Source organism: Bombina bombina, chromosome 10 (genome assembly GCF_027579735.1).
Source record: "Bombina bombina isolate aBomBom1 chromosome 10, aBomBom1.pri, whole genome shotgun sequence".
NCBI lineage: Eukaryota > Metazoa > Chordata > Amphibia > Anura > Bombinatoridae > Bombina > Bombina bombina.
Window position 1 is genome coordinate 174,534,129 of NC_069508.1, and position 13,644 is coordinate 174,547,772.

Genomic DNA, 13,644 nt, shown 5'->3' on the forward strand with positions numbered 1-13,644 from the left:
AGACATCTTGCAATATGTAATAGAAAAAACAACATATAAAGCAAAATTGGTCAAATTCCTTAAATGACAGTTTCAGGAATGGGAAAAAAATGCCAGTGAACAAGCTTCTAGCAACCAGAAGCAATAAACAATGAGATTTAAATATTGTGGAGACAACAATGACGCTCAAATTTTTTAGCGCCAAAAAAGCTGCCCACATTATTTGGCGCCTAAATGCTTTTGGCGCCAAAAATGAAGCCACATCCGGTAACGCCGACATTTTTTGGCGCAAAAAAACGTCAAAAAATGACGCAACTTCCGGCGACACGTATGACGCCGGAAATGACAAAAAAAAAAATTGCGCCAAGAAAGTCCGCGCCAAGAATGACGCAATAAAATGAAGCATTTTCAGCCCCCGCGAGCCTAACAGCCCACAGGAAAAAAGTCAAATTTTAAGGTAAGAAAAAATTGATTGATTCATATGCATTATCCCAAATATAAAACTGACTGTCTGAAATGAGGAACGTTGAACATCCTGAATCAAGGCAAATAAATGTTTAAACACATATATTTAGAACTTTATATAAAAGTGCCCAACCATAGCTTAGAGTGTCACAGAAAATAAGACTTACTTACCCCAGGACACTCATCTACATGTAGTAGAAAGCCAAACCAGTACTGAAACGAGAATCAGCAGAGGTAATGGTATATATAAGAGTATATCGTCGATCTGAAAAGGGAGGAAGAGATGAATCTCTACGACCGATAACAGAGAACCTATGAAATAGACCCCTTAGAAGGAGATCACTGCATTCAAATAGGCAATACTCTCCTCACATCCCTCTGACATTCACTGCACACTGAGGAAAACCGGGCTCCAGCCTGCTGCGGAGCGCATATCAACGTAGAATCTAGCACAAACTTACTTCACCACCTCCATGAGAGGCAAAGTTTGTAAAACTGATTTGTGGGTGTGGTGAGGGGTGTATTTATAGGCATTTTGAGGTTTGGGAAACTTTGCCCCTCCTGGTAGGAATGTATATCCCATACGTCACTAGCTCATGGACTCTTGCTAATTACATGAATTGCTTATTTTAAAGACAGATGTGCAGTACCTGGCATGGTCAACTTGCTTTGTAATTCTAGATTTCACTGTATGCTTTTGTAAAAAATACATTTATTATTACTGCTTGCTGGTCCGGTAGTACATACTCGCCCTCTGCATATGAACACACACATTATACAAACTGGAGTCTGTAGACATCTGAAACATGGGGGCTTCGTTAGGAGTCTGAAAATCAGCACAATGTTATTTAAAACTATACATTGTTACAAAAACACTCCCAGATGGGCTATATAAATGCAAAGAAAAGTCTAGTTTACAGTGTCTCCCTTGCTTCAATTTATTATATAGACAAAGGATATCTAACTTCAGTTGGCTACAATTTGTGTAATTACTTCTTGTATTTTTCTTTTTCCCCTGAAACGCTAACCACAATATATTTATCTGACTTGTGGCGGAGCTGATACCTTCCCTTGACTGTTTCATTTTCCTTTTGTAAACTGTATGTAGCGTCGAATAGATAATATTGTACCTGGGTAAAATGTGGCATTTCATAAATAAGGGCATTAATTCCTGAGCACAAAGTGTGACACTAGTAACTGCGCGTGTTGTGTAACCTACCTATATGAATTCTATGCTGTCACTATTCACAAACCCCTACCTGTTACACGTGAATGAGTAGGCGATAACGCTCAGTATTTGTTGCATCTGATGATTAGGATATCGGTATTGCTCACTTTATTTACTATCCTACTGTTCCAGGCAATGGCCTAAAACCACCACTATAAACAGACACTTATACAATAAAACGTAGTTAAAGGGACATTGTACACTAGATTTTTCTTTGCATAAATGTGTTGTGGATGATATATTTTATGTTTTTGTAACAATGTATGGTATTGCTTATTTTTAATAAAACTGCTGATTGTCAGAGTCTTAACCAAGCCCCAAAGTGTCAGCTGTGGACTTGTGTACAGACTACTGCTTGTGTAATGGAGAGGAGGGTGGGGTCTGGTCTTCCTGCTTTCCAAGCCCCTTCCAGTGGGTGTCCCTGCTTAACTGCATCAACAGTGCTAAACTGGGAGCTTCTAAGTACGTTTTTAAAAAGGTTTTATATTGGTGTCTGTGCCAAAAATGTCTTTCCTTATTCAGATACCATATTTAATTTGAAACAACTTTACTTATCTAAATGGCTTTGTTCTTTTGGTAACCTTTGTTGAAAAGGATAACTATGTAGGCTCAGGAGCTGGCTGCCAATTGGTGGCAAACCATATATGCATCTTGATTGATCTACAGATGTGTTCAGCTAGCTCCCAAGTAGTGCATTGCTGCACCTTCAATAAAGGTTGCCAAGAGAATAAAGTAAAAGTTAAAGAAGTAAATTGCAAAGTTGTTGTTTTTTTTTAAAATTGCATGTTCTGAATCAGGAAAGAATTTGTGTCCCTTTAATTCAAAATGAAACTTTCATGATTCAGATAGAGCAGCAGTTTAAAGGGACTTTTCAATTGACTTTAATTATCAAATTGTGAAGTCTTTATATACACAGAGGCACCAACTGCTACTGAGCATGTGCAAGAGTTAAAGGGACATAAAACCCAAATTGTTTTCTTTCATTAGTCAGATGGAACATACAATTTTAAACAACTTTCTAATTTACTTATATTATGTTTTCTTGTTAGCCTTTGTTGAAAAGCAAAAATCTAAGCTCAAGAGTGTGCACTTGTCCGCAGCAGTTTTGCAACAATGTTACACATTAGCAGGAGCACTGAATGGCCGCACTATTTCCTGTCATGTAGAGCTTCAGGCATGTGCAAGATACCTACCTATGTATCTCTTCAACAAAGAATAACATGAGAATGAAATAAATGATAATATCAATTTAAATGAGCATTTTGACAAAAACAAATACTTCAAAGCTATTGCTCCTTTATACAATTCTGTATGTTGTGATCCTTTACAAAAAAAGGACAGTAGATAATTGTCTTTCTATAGAAACATTGGCCCAGTTAAGCTCCACCCACCAATGGCATTATTTGGAGAATCCAAACAGCTTGAATATGTGCACAACTAGTAAAAAAACCTTGCAGTTCTGTGGCATGTTTGGCCATGAGAAATTTGCAGGGTGCATTTCCAGCTCTAGGATTAAAATAAAATAAAAATCTGGCTTCATCCAATCGTTGCGTACCCCACGAGCTGGATGCCATATGGGGCATGCAACGATTGGATGAAATCTGATTAGTCATTGCTCAGCTAAATGAGCAGTGTGATGCAAGCGGAGTAAAAGCCAAAGATGTATAGGCATGGAGCCTAAAACTAGCACCTAGTTGTGTTGCTGCTTCTGAGACGATCAAGGCAGGAATAAAAAAAAAAAGTAACCTCAAAATGTCCTAAGTATTCACACTCCATTCTAAAAGGTGTGGAGCAGCCAATCTGGATACTGGGCTTGCAAGGAAGCGGGCATGTGCAGGCACAGTAATGTCATTTTCCTATTCTGTTTAGGGAAGTTTTCTTTGATCTCATGAGATTAGATAGTAAAGCTTTACCTCAGCAGTTCTGATTGGCTATTTTACTTGCCCCCAACAGTTGCAACAGGACAGCAGCTTAAAGAGCCATTTGTACACTAGATTTTTCTTTGCATAAAAGTTTTGTAGATGATCCATTTATATAGCCCATCTGGGAGTGTTTTTGTAAAAATGTATAGTTGCTTATTTTGAAAGGTGCTGATTTTCAGACTCCTAAACCAAGCCCCAAAGTTTTAGATGCATACTGATGTATACATACTTCAGATTGCTTCTGTTTGTATAATGGGTCTTTCCATATGCAGGGGAGGTTCTGCTATCAGCCCCCTTCAGTGGGTGTCTCAGCGTAGCCTCATCAACAATGCTAAACTGGAAGCGTCTAAGTTTTTAAAATATTTTATAATGGAATTTTTAGATCAGTATTTGTGCATATTCTTTATAGCAGTGTCTATTTCATGCAGTTATATGAAAATTTGTGTATACTGCCTGTCACAGATACCAAGCTGCCAAGGCCACCTCCCCATTATTGGATTAGTGTTTTCACTGACCTCCTTTTATTTGTGGCTACACTGCTTGAATTTTTGCCTTGAAAGAGCTGATCGCTACCCCGCTTGTCCCCACCCTGCTTCATCAAAGTCCGGCCAGAATTTAATGGAACTACTCGCCGGCTAGACTTGATAGGGATCCCCACTGAACTTCAAACTTGGTCGCTCCAGAGGCCCTTTGCCCCAAAGCTCCACTCTTTTGGGGATTGGTACTTCATATGAAGGGCAAGTGTTTGAGTGATTACCAAGGGGAGCTCACGTCAGAACTCAGGGTTGCGGCCCCCTCCTCTACCACTGGCTGACCCAGTGTACCTTTGATCAGCTGTCGCTCCAGCGACGGATCATGCCGCTTTTTGGACTGAGAGAACTTGGGGCCCAGAGCTCTACAATGGTACCCGGGAATAGCCGCCACTCCCTTGGGATCACCCCGAGATCACGACCTAGCTATTGTGGGGTGCCTATTGTTCTCATGGAGGTGCCAGTCTGTCTGCAGGTCCAAAAGAAAGGGTGCTCCAGCCTTGGAAATTTGATATATTTATTGTGCCATGATCCACAAAAACAACAACATTTCAGACCTAGAATTAGGTCCTTAGTCATGACATGACCTTAATACTGGTCTTGTTTGGTTATTAGTGTGGGCTCTTGCTAAAAACATAAATGATCCTTACCTGATAATTTTATTTCCATTGTGGGGAGGAGAGTCCACGGCTTCATTCATTACTTGTGGGAATTAAGAACCTGGCCATCAGGAGGAGGCAAAGACACCACAGCCAAAGGCTTAAATACCCCCACTCACACACACACTCTCCTCATCCCCCCAGTCATTCTGTCAACGGAACAAGGAACAGTAGGAGAAATATCAGGGTATTAATGGTGCCAGAAGAATATATTAAATTTAGGTCCGCCCGTCAGAGATACGGGCGGGGGCCGTGGACTCTCATCCTCACGATAGAAATAAAATTATCAGGTAAGCATAATTTGTTTCTCTTGTAAGATGTATCGAGTCCACGGATTCATCCTTACTTGTGGGATATTCTCCTTCCCTACAAGAAGTGGCAGAGAGAACACCCACAGCAGAGCTGTCTATATAGCTCCACCCCCCAGTCATTCTCTCTGCCTGCTTAACTGCTAGGAAGGGCAAAGAGCTATGTGGTGACTAAAATGTAGTTTTTTACTTCTGAAGCAAGAGTTTATTATTTTAAATGGTATCGGTGTGTACTATTTACTCTCTGGCAGAAAAGGGATGAAGATTTCTGCAAGAGGGATGATGAACTTAGCACTTTGTAACTAAGATCCACTGCTGTTCTCACAAGGCCTGAAGAGTATAGGAAAACTTCAGTTGGGAGAACGGTTTGCAGACTAAGCTGCATATGAGGTATGTTCAGTCTATATTTTTCTAGACAAACTGTTAAATCTAGAAAAGGCTGACAATATCCCCATGAGGGAAGGGTAAGCTGTATTCAGATACTTTAACAGGAATTTCAGCTTGCTTGCAATGGCTCATTAGTTACTGGTGACACTGTTAGGAAAAAACGTTTTATTTTTTTGATGCATTTATAACGTTTTTTGAAGGGACTAGAGGGGTCATTGTGGCTTGGTTTTGAGTTTTGTAACTAACATGTTTACTTAAGAGACACTCTGGTGTTTCTCTGGTAGGCCTCAAAACATCGAGTGAGGTGGGAGGGGCCTATTTTTGCGCAGTTTCCTTTCCCCTGAGACATATCACTGCCTCTCCTGTCGTTTCTGCTGTGTTTGAGGGTTGTTAAAGAAGCTTTTTCCCCCACAAATCGTTCTAAAGGGCAGGTAAGAGCCACAGCAGAGCTGTGGCATGGTGCTGAAAGTCTTTTTTACTGGGGTTAACGTTTTTTTCAATCCGTTTTTGCCATTTAAGGGTTAATTGTTTATTTGCGTAGCTGTGCAAAGTTACTAAGTCTTTATAATGCTACTGTAAAAATTTTGTTAAGTTTACTGCTGGTGCAGCTTTTTTTCTCTTAAAGGCACAGTACCGTTTTATTTCTAAGTGTTTTTTACTTTGATTACAGTGTTTTCCAAGCTTGCTTGTTACATTACTAGCCTGTTTAACATGTCTAACACCAAGGAAAATCCTTGTTTAATATGTTTGAAAGCCATTGTGGAACCCCCTCTTAGAATGTGTCCCAATTGTACTGATATGTCTATAAACTATAAAGAACATATATTAGCACTTAAAAATAGAGCAATAGATGATTCTCAGTCAGAAGTAAATGAGGGTTCGCCATCTAGCTCTCCCCAAGTGTTACAACCAGTAACGCCCGCACAAGTGACGCCAAGTACCTCTAGTGCGTCAAATTCTTTTACTTTACAAGACATGGCCACAGTTTAGATAAAACCTCTGTGAGGGTTGTATTCATAACTGCCTGGTTTACAAGGAAAGTGGGACAGCTCTGGGTTTAGGAAAAATGCTGAGCCATCTGACGCTTTAGTAGCCGTATCTGATATGCCCTCACAATGCTCTGAAGTGGGGGTGAAGGATTTGTTATCTGAGGGAGAAATTTCTGATTCAGGAAAGACGTTTCCTCAGACAGATTCTGATATGACGGCCTTTAAATTTAAGCTTGAACACCTCCGCTTATTGCTCAGGGAGGTATTAGCGACTCTAGATTATTGTGACCCTATAGTGGTTCCAGAGAAATTGTGTAAAATGGATAAATACTTAGAGGTTCCTGTTTACACTGATGTTTTTTCCAGTTCCTAAGAGGATTGTGAATATTATTACTAAGGAGTGGGTATCAAGAATACCAAATTCATATTTTGTAATATCTACGCTCCTAATAAATTTTCTTCCGAGTTCTGGGAAAGAATTAAAGGCAAGGTATACCCATTTAAAGCAGAGAATCTTGTGCTTGGTGGGGATTTTAATATGACATTACAACCGGTGTTGGACTGATTCTCAAAAAAAAATATGTCTTTATATAAGAAAGAGGCCAAATATTTTAAAAAATTTTGTTATAAATTAAATTTGGTTGATATTTGGAGGGTGCAAAATCCTGATATACAGAAATATACGTGTGAGTCCAAAGCCCACAGAACCTTCTCGAGAATCGATCTATTTTTGGTCTCGGAGGCTGTGTCCATCTGGAAGTTGGAGTCTGAAATCTATCAGATTTTGATTTCGGACCATGCAATAATCTCTTTGTCCTTTCCTCCCTGTGGAAAGAGCAACTCCAATAATACAGTGTTTTCTTTTCCTAGGCATCTTTACACGGAGTCTAGATTTTGCTCATGGATTAGACAAAAATGGTTCGATTACAGTATGCTTAATGCTAGCTACAGAAACAAGGTGGAAATTTTCTGGGAAACATTGAAAGCAGTTTTGCGGGGGAGATACCAGCTTATTTGAAGAAACGAGATAAGACTATTAAGATGAGGGAGACGCAATTATCCAATAAAGTGAAGAATGCGTATAGGAACTTACAGATTGTTCCCTCGGTGGTTAATTGGGGTATATATTTAGAATATAGGAAGGAAAGGGATATATTTTTAAAACAAAGATCACAGGAGGAAGAATTAAGAATTAACAGACATTATAGAGGATTCAATGGGTGCTCGGCTAAATACCTTGCGAGACTTACCAGAAGAAGGAAAAAAAGGAATTTTATAGTCGCCATTAAATACAATGAGGTAAGGCACATTGATAAACAGGAAATAGGTCAGGTTTTTTTCAAGTATTACCAAAAATTATATGCCGCGGTTAATGTAAATCGTCCCACTCAAGAATCTTTTTGGGCTAAGATTAAGACTCCAAAGTTACCTTCAGAAGAACTGGCTGTACTAAATGAGCCAATTACAATTACTGAGATTAGTAAGGCAATTGATCAATTGAAGTTAAATAAAGCAGCAGGTACTGACGGGTTCCCCGCGGAATTCTACAAATGCTTGAAAGAGCTGCTGGATGTATTAGAAAACCTATTTAATATTTATTATACTACAGATAAACCTATCTCATCATACTTTTCATCAGCTAACATTTCTCTTATCTATAAAAAAAGGTAAAGATCCGGAGGATCCCACATCCTATAGACCAATTTCGGTATTGAATACCGACTATAAAATATTAGCAGCTATCTTAGCGGCTAGATTATCTCGGTGCCTACAGGATCTTATACACCCAGATCAGTCAGGGTTTATGACCCTAAGGAACCCCATAAAGAATTTTCGTAAACTTATTACTTTTTTAGACTATACATGGTATATCAGTCAGGATGATGAGAGGCGGGAGACTCCAGATAGAGCCGTGCTTACATTGGACGCAGTCAAAGCTTTTGACTCTATTATCTGGGAACATCTATTCAGATCCCTGGATGAGTTTGGGTTCAAGGGGAATTTTGTTTAATTCGTTAATAGAATTTATGCAAAACCCATTTCATATCTATTGATAAATGGATCTTGTTCTTCTCCCATTGTTTTACAACAAGGCACAAGACAAGGGTGTCCATTATCACCTTCATTGTTAAATATCGCCCTCGAACCGTTTGCAATTAGGTTAAGGGATGGTTTATCAGGTATTCCTCTGGGCCCTTATAGGCTCAAAGTACTGTTATATGCAGATGATATTTTGGTCTTCTTGGAGAATATCGATCTCTCCCAACGCTACTGTTATTGCTTGAGGAGTTTAGCTCTTTTTCAGGCTATAAAGTTAACCTTGAAAAAAGCAAACTCATGTTTGTAGGGAAAGCTACTCCCCCAAGGGTTGAATTGTCATTTAAAACGGTTGATGCTATCAAATATCTAGGGCTAATATTACATAAGATTTCTAAGTTGTGGTATTCGGCAAATTACATTCCTGTGTTGCAGAAGATTAAACAAGATCTACAACTTTGGTAAAGAGGAAAGTGCTGCTGCAGTATTCATCCGCCAGGCAAAAGAAACAGAGCGGATCAAACCATGTGTGAGCAAGGGGAATGGTGTGGAGCCAACCAAAAAGGTAGCGGCGGACTACCGCAAAATGCACAAAAAGGAGTGGAAGGCTACTGAGCAACAGTAAAAAGAGTTTATTTCCAATTTAAAAAATACACAAAAGGGTGAACAGAGTCACAGCAAACAGGGAAGGAGACAGCAATCTTACATGTTTCACGCACACTTGCGCTTAATCATAGATGATTAAGCGCAAGTGTGCGTGAAACATGTAAGATTGCTGTCTCCTTCCCTGTTTGCTGTGACTCTGTTCACCCTTTTGTGTATTTTTTAAATTGGAAATAAACTCATCGTTTTTACTGTTGCTCAGTAGCCTTCCACTCCTTTTTATCTACAACTTTGGGCCTCGTTTCCTCTAGCTATTACTGCAAGGGCTAATTTAATCAAAACTATTATTTTTCCCCGTCTTCTGTACCCTCTACAAAATCTACCAGTATTTATACCGAATAAGGACATTAGTAAATTAAATAGCTATATGTCTAAATTTCTATGGAAAGAAAAAAAAACGCATATTGCTCTCATAAAATTAATGCAGAAGTCCTGCAATGGAGGCTTGTCCCTTCCGGACATCAAGTTATGTAATATTGCAACATTGGTCAAATTTGCTTTTGATTGGATTGCGGATTCAAACAGGGTTACCTCAATTGAGGAAGAGACCTTCTTAATACATCCTTTTGCTCTAAAAGCTATTCTTCATTGTAAGTTGCGACAGTTACCATCGAATGTGTTTTCCCTAATTTCGTTTAAGAATATAGCGCTGGCCTGGCACAAATTTTGTACTGTGTTAGGCATAGATCCTTCCTACTCAGAATTTTTGCCCATAATGGGTAACCCGCAATTTACACCAGGAATATTCCAGAAAGTTTTTAAAATATGGAACGAAAAGGGCTTAAATTTAGTAAAGCAGCTCTTCGACGGTAATCATCAAATTTTAGATGTGGAATCATTTTTTCGCACGGTTGGATTTTTCCTCCATCAGCGGCTTGGTCCGAGGTCAGAGTCATTATACAGAAGTTTGCTAGACAAGTTACTTCAATCTCATTGATCTATGACATTATGTTGTCAAAACAAAGTCAAGCTCTTGTAGATAAATTGTGTGATTCTTGGTCCCAGCGGGGAATGGAGACAGATTCTGAGATTATTGAGAAGAGCTTTTCTGTGTTAAAGAAATGTAAGGTTTCTGTGGGCTGGAGAGAATCGCACGTTAAGTTTATTAATAATTATTATTTGCATCCTCAGAAAATCGCCAAATCAGTATCAAATACGGGGAACCATCATTGGATTTACATTGTTAATACCATAATTTTGGCAGTCAGGCACCTTATATTAAAACACTGGATATCTAGAAGAACCCCGGGGTTTAATGAGGTTGTAAAAGTTATACAAGAAGAGGCCAAAAGGCTACGGCTACCTCTCTTTCCTTTTGGCTGAAAAGCATCATCCGTTTAACCTATGAGACTGCTGGACAGCAGCCTCCTGAAAGAATTACTGCTCATTCTACTAGAGCTGTGGCTTCCACATGGGCTTTTAAAAATGAGGCTTCTGTTGAACAGATTTGTAAGGCGGCGACTTGGTCTTCGCTTCATACTTTTTCCAAATTTGATACTTTTGCTTCTTCGGAGGCTATTTTTAGGAGAAAGGTTCTACAAGCAGTGGTGAATGAAACACCAGATAAGGGGGCTCATATTGCAAGGCCGCCAGCTCAGAGAGACTGCGTGCCGATGCAATGGCCATCAGAAAGAGAACCTTCCATGAGAGATCCTTTATGTTAAGAGAATGCATAGGCTCAAACGGAACCCTCTGCAAGCCCTTAAGTACCAAGTTTAAGCTCCAAGGGGGAGCAGCTTGCCTAAAAACAGGCCTGATTTGAGACAGCCTGAACAAAAGATTGGATGTCAGGGAGATCAGCGAGTCTCCTATGCAACAGAAAAGATAAAGCCAAAATTTGTCCTTTTAGGGAACTAGCGGCGAGACCCTTCTCCAAACCTCTTGGAGAAAGGACAAAATCCTGGATACCCTCACCTTGTGCCAAGGGTAGCCATGACTCTCACACCAGTCCTCCACACCTTATGATAGATGCGTCGAGTGACCTTCTCAGAAAAAAACCCTTTTTGCCAAGACTAAGCGTTCAATCTCCACGCAGTCAGCCTCAGAGAATCGAGATTTTGATGCTGAAAAGGACCCCATCTAAGACAGATCTCTGTAAACACTTTGGGGTGAAGAGACCATTCCCCGGATGAAAAGTCCGCCTGCGGAGAAAATCCGGTGCCCAGTTGTCCACACCCGGGATGTGGATAGCAGAGAGTGAACAGTTGTGGGTCTCCGCCCACTCTAGGATCCGAGACACCTCCCTCATTGACAGGAAGCTCCTCGTGCCCCCCTGGTGGTTGATGTAAGCCACCGAGGTAATATTGTCCGTCTAAAACCTGATAAAGCTGAAGTCCCCCAGACGAGGCCACGCCTTCAGAGCATTATAGATCGCTCAAAGCTCCAGAATATTTATTAGAAGAGACTAAGTGAGACCACTTCCCCTGTGCCATCCTAGCACCCCAAACAGCTCCCCATCCCACCAGACTCGCGTCCGTGGTAACAATCTCCCAGAATAGTCTCAGGAAGGATGTCCCCATGGACAGGTGATCCGGGCGGATCCACCAGGAGAGGGAAATCCAAGTCCGCACATCCATGTATATCGGCTGTGACAGATCGGAATGATCGCCGTTCTACTGTCTCAACATGCACAATTGAAGAGGTCTGAGATGAAACCTGGCGAATGGAATGATGTCCATGCTGGAGACCATGAGCCCAATCATTTCCATGCACTGAGCTACAGATGGTCTCACTGTAGCCTGAAGGGCAAGACAGGTAGACGCCATCTTTGTGCGTCGCTTGTCCGTGAGAAATATCTTCATGGACATGGAGTCTATGATCATGCCCAAGAACTCCACCCTGGTACTGGGAACCAAAGAACTCTTCTTCCAACCGTGAGATTGAAGTAACTGCAGCAGGACCCTGGTGTGTGCCTCTGCCAGATGGAATGACGGCACCTGAACCAGGATGTCGTCCAGGTAGGGCGCCACAGTGATGCTCTGGGATCTGGCCACTGATAGAAGGGCCCCCAGAACCTTTGTGAAGACTCCCAGGGCCGTCGCCAGACCGGAGAGAGCCATGAACTGGAAATGCTGATCTAGAAAAGCAAATCTGAGGAACCTGAAATGGTCCCTGTGAATCGGAACATGAAGGTAGGCATCCTTCAAGTCTATAGAGGTCATCAGCTGCCCCTCTTGAACTAGGGGCAGGATGGATCTGATCGTTTCCATTTTGAACGATGGAATGGACAGGAACTTGTTTAAACATTTGGGGTCCAGAATCAGGCGGAACGTGCCCTCCTTCTTTGGGACCACAAACAAATTGGAGTAATACCCTAGACCTCTTTCTGCATGGGGTACTGGTACGATAACACCTAGAGCGTAGAGATCCCGCACACAACCCAGAAAGGCCTCTCTTTTTTAGGGCCTTGAAAACAGGTTTGACAGAAGGAATCTGCCCCTGGGTGGATAGGACTTGAACCCTATCCTGTAACCCTGGGCAACTACCTCCAGAACCCAGGGGTCCTGAACATCTTGCAACCAGTCGTCTAAGAATAGAGACAATCTGCCCCCCACGCGGTCCGCAGATCAGTCGGGGGCCGCCTCTTCATGCGGACTTACTCTTGGCGGGCTTCTTGTTCTACTTAGACTTGTTCCAAGCTTGAGCAGGCTTCCAGGCACCGTTGGTTTGGTCCACTTCCGCTGTGGGCTGTTGGCGTTGCGCCTTATCCCCCCGAAAAGGACGAAAATTAGAACCCTTAGGTTTCGCCTTCTTATCCTGGAGAAGGAAGGCACCCTTGCCTCCTGTAACCGTGGATATGATAGAATCCAGACCATGACCGAACAGGATCTTGCCTTTAAAAGGCAAAGACAGCAGCCTCGTCTTAGAGGTCATGTCCGCCGACCAAAATTTTAGCCACAGAGCCCTGCATGCTAGAAAAACCTGATACTTTAGTATTCAGGCGGATAATTTGCATATTAGCGTCACAAATGAAGGAATTGGCCACCTTTAGGGCCTTAATCTTTTCCTGCACTTCCTCGAAAGAGGGTTCACCCTCATTCATATCAAATAAGGCATTGCACCAATTTGATGCAGCTCCAGCAACCGCGGTGACCGCTGCTGCCAGTTGAAAAACAAACCCTGTGTGTTGAAACATCTTTCGTAACATGCTTTCCAACTATTTGTCCATAGGCTCCTTGAACAAAGAACTATCCTCTAAAAAGAATCTTTGTGCGCTTAGCGAGCGTGGAGATGGCCCCATCCACCCCACAACTCCAGCTGGGCCTCCGGGACAGGGAAAAGCTTTTTAAAATGACAAAAGGGGGGAAAGGAAGAACCTAACCGCTCCCACTTGTTCTTTATAATGTTCCCATCTTGACAGGAACCGGGAAGTCTGAGAAATCACCCTGTCCTCAGAGTCAAATTTAGGAATGGAGGGCTTTTCTGGAAGCTTCGGTTTCGGAACCTCTAAAGTAGCCAGTACTTGCTTTAGTAAGAA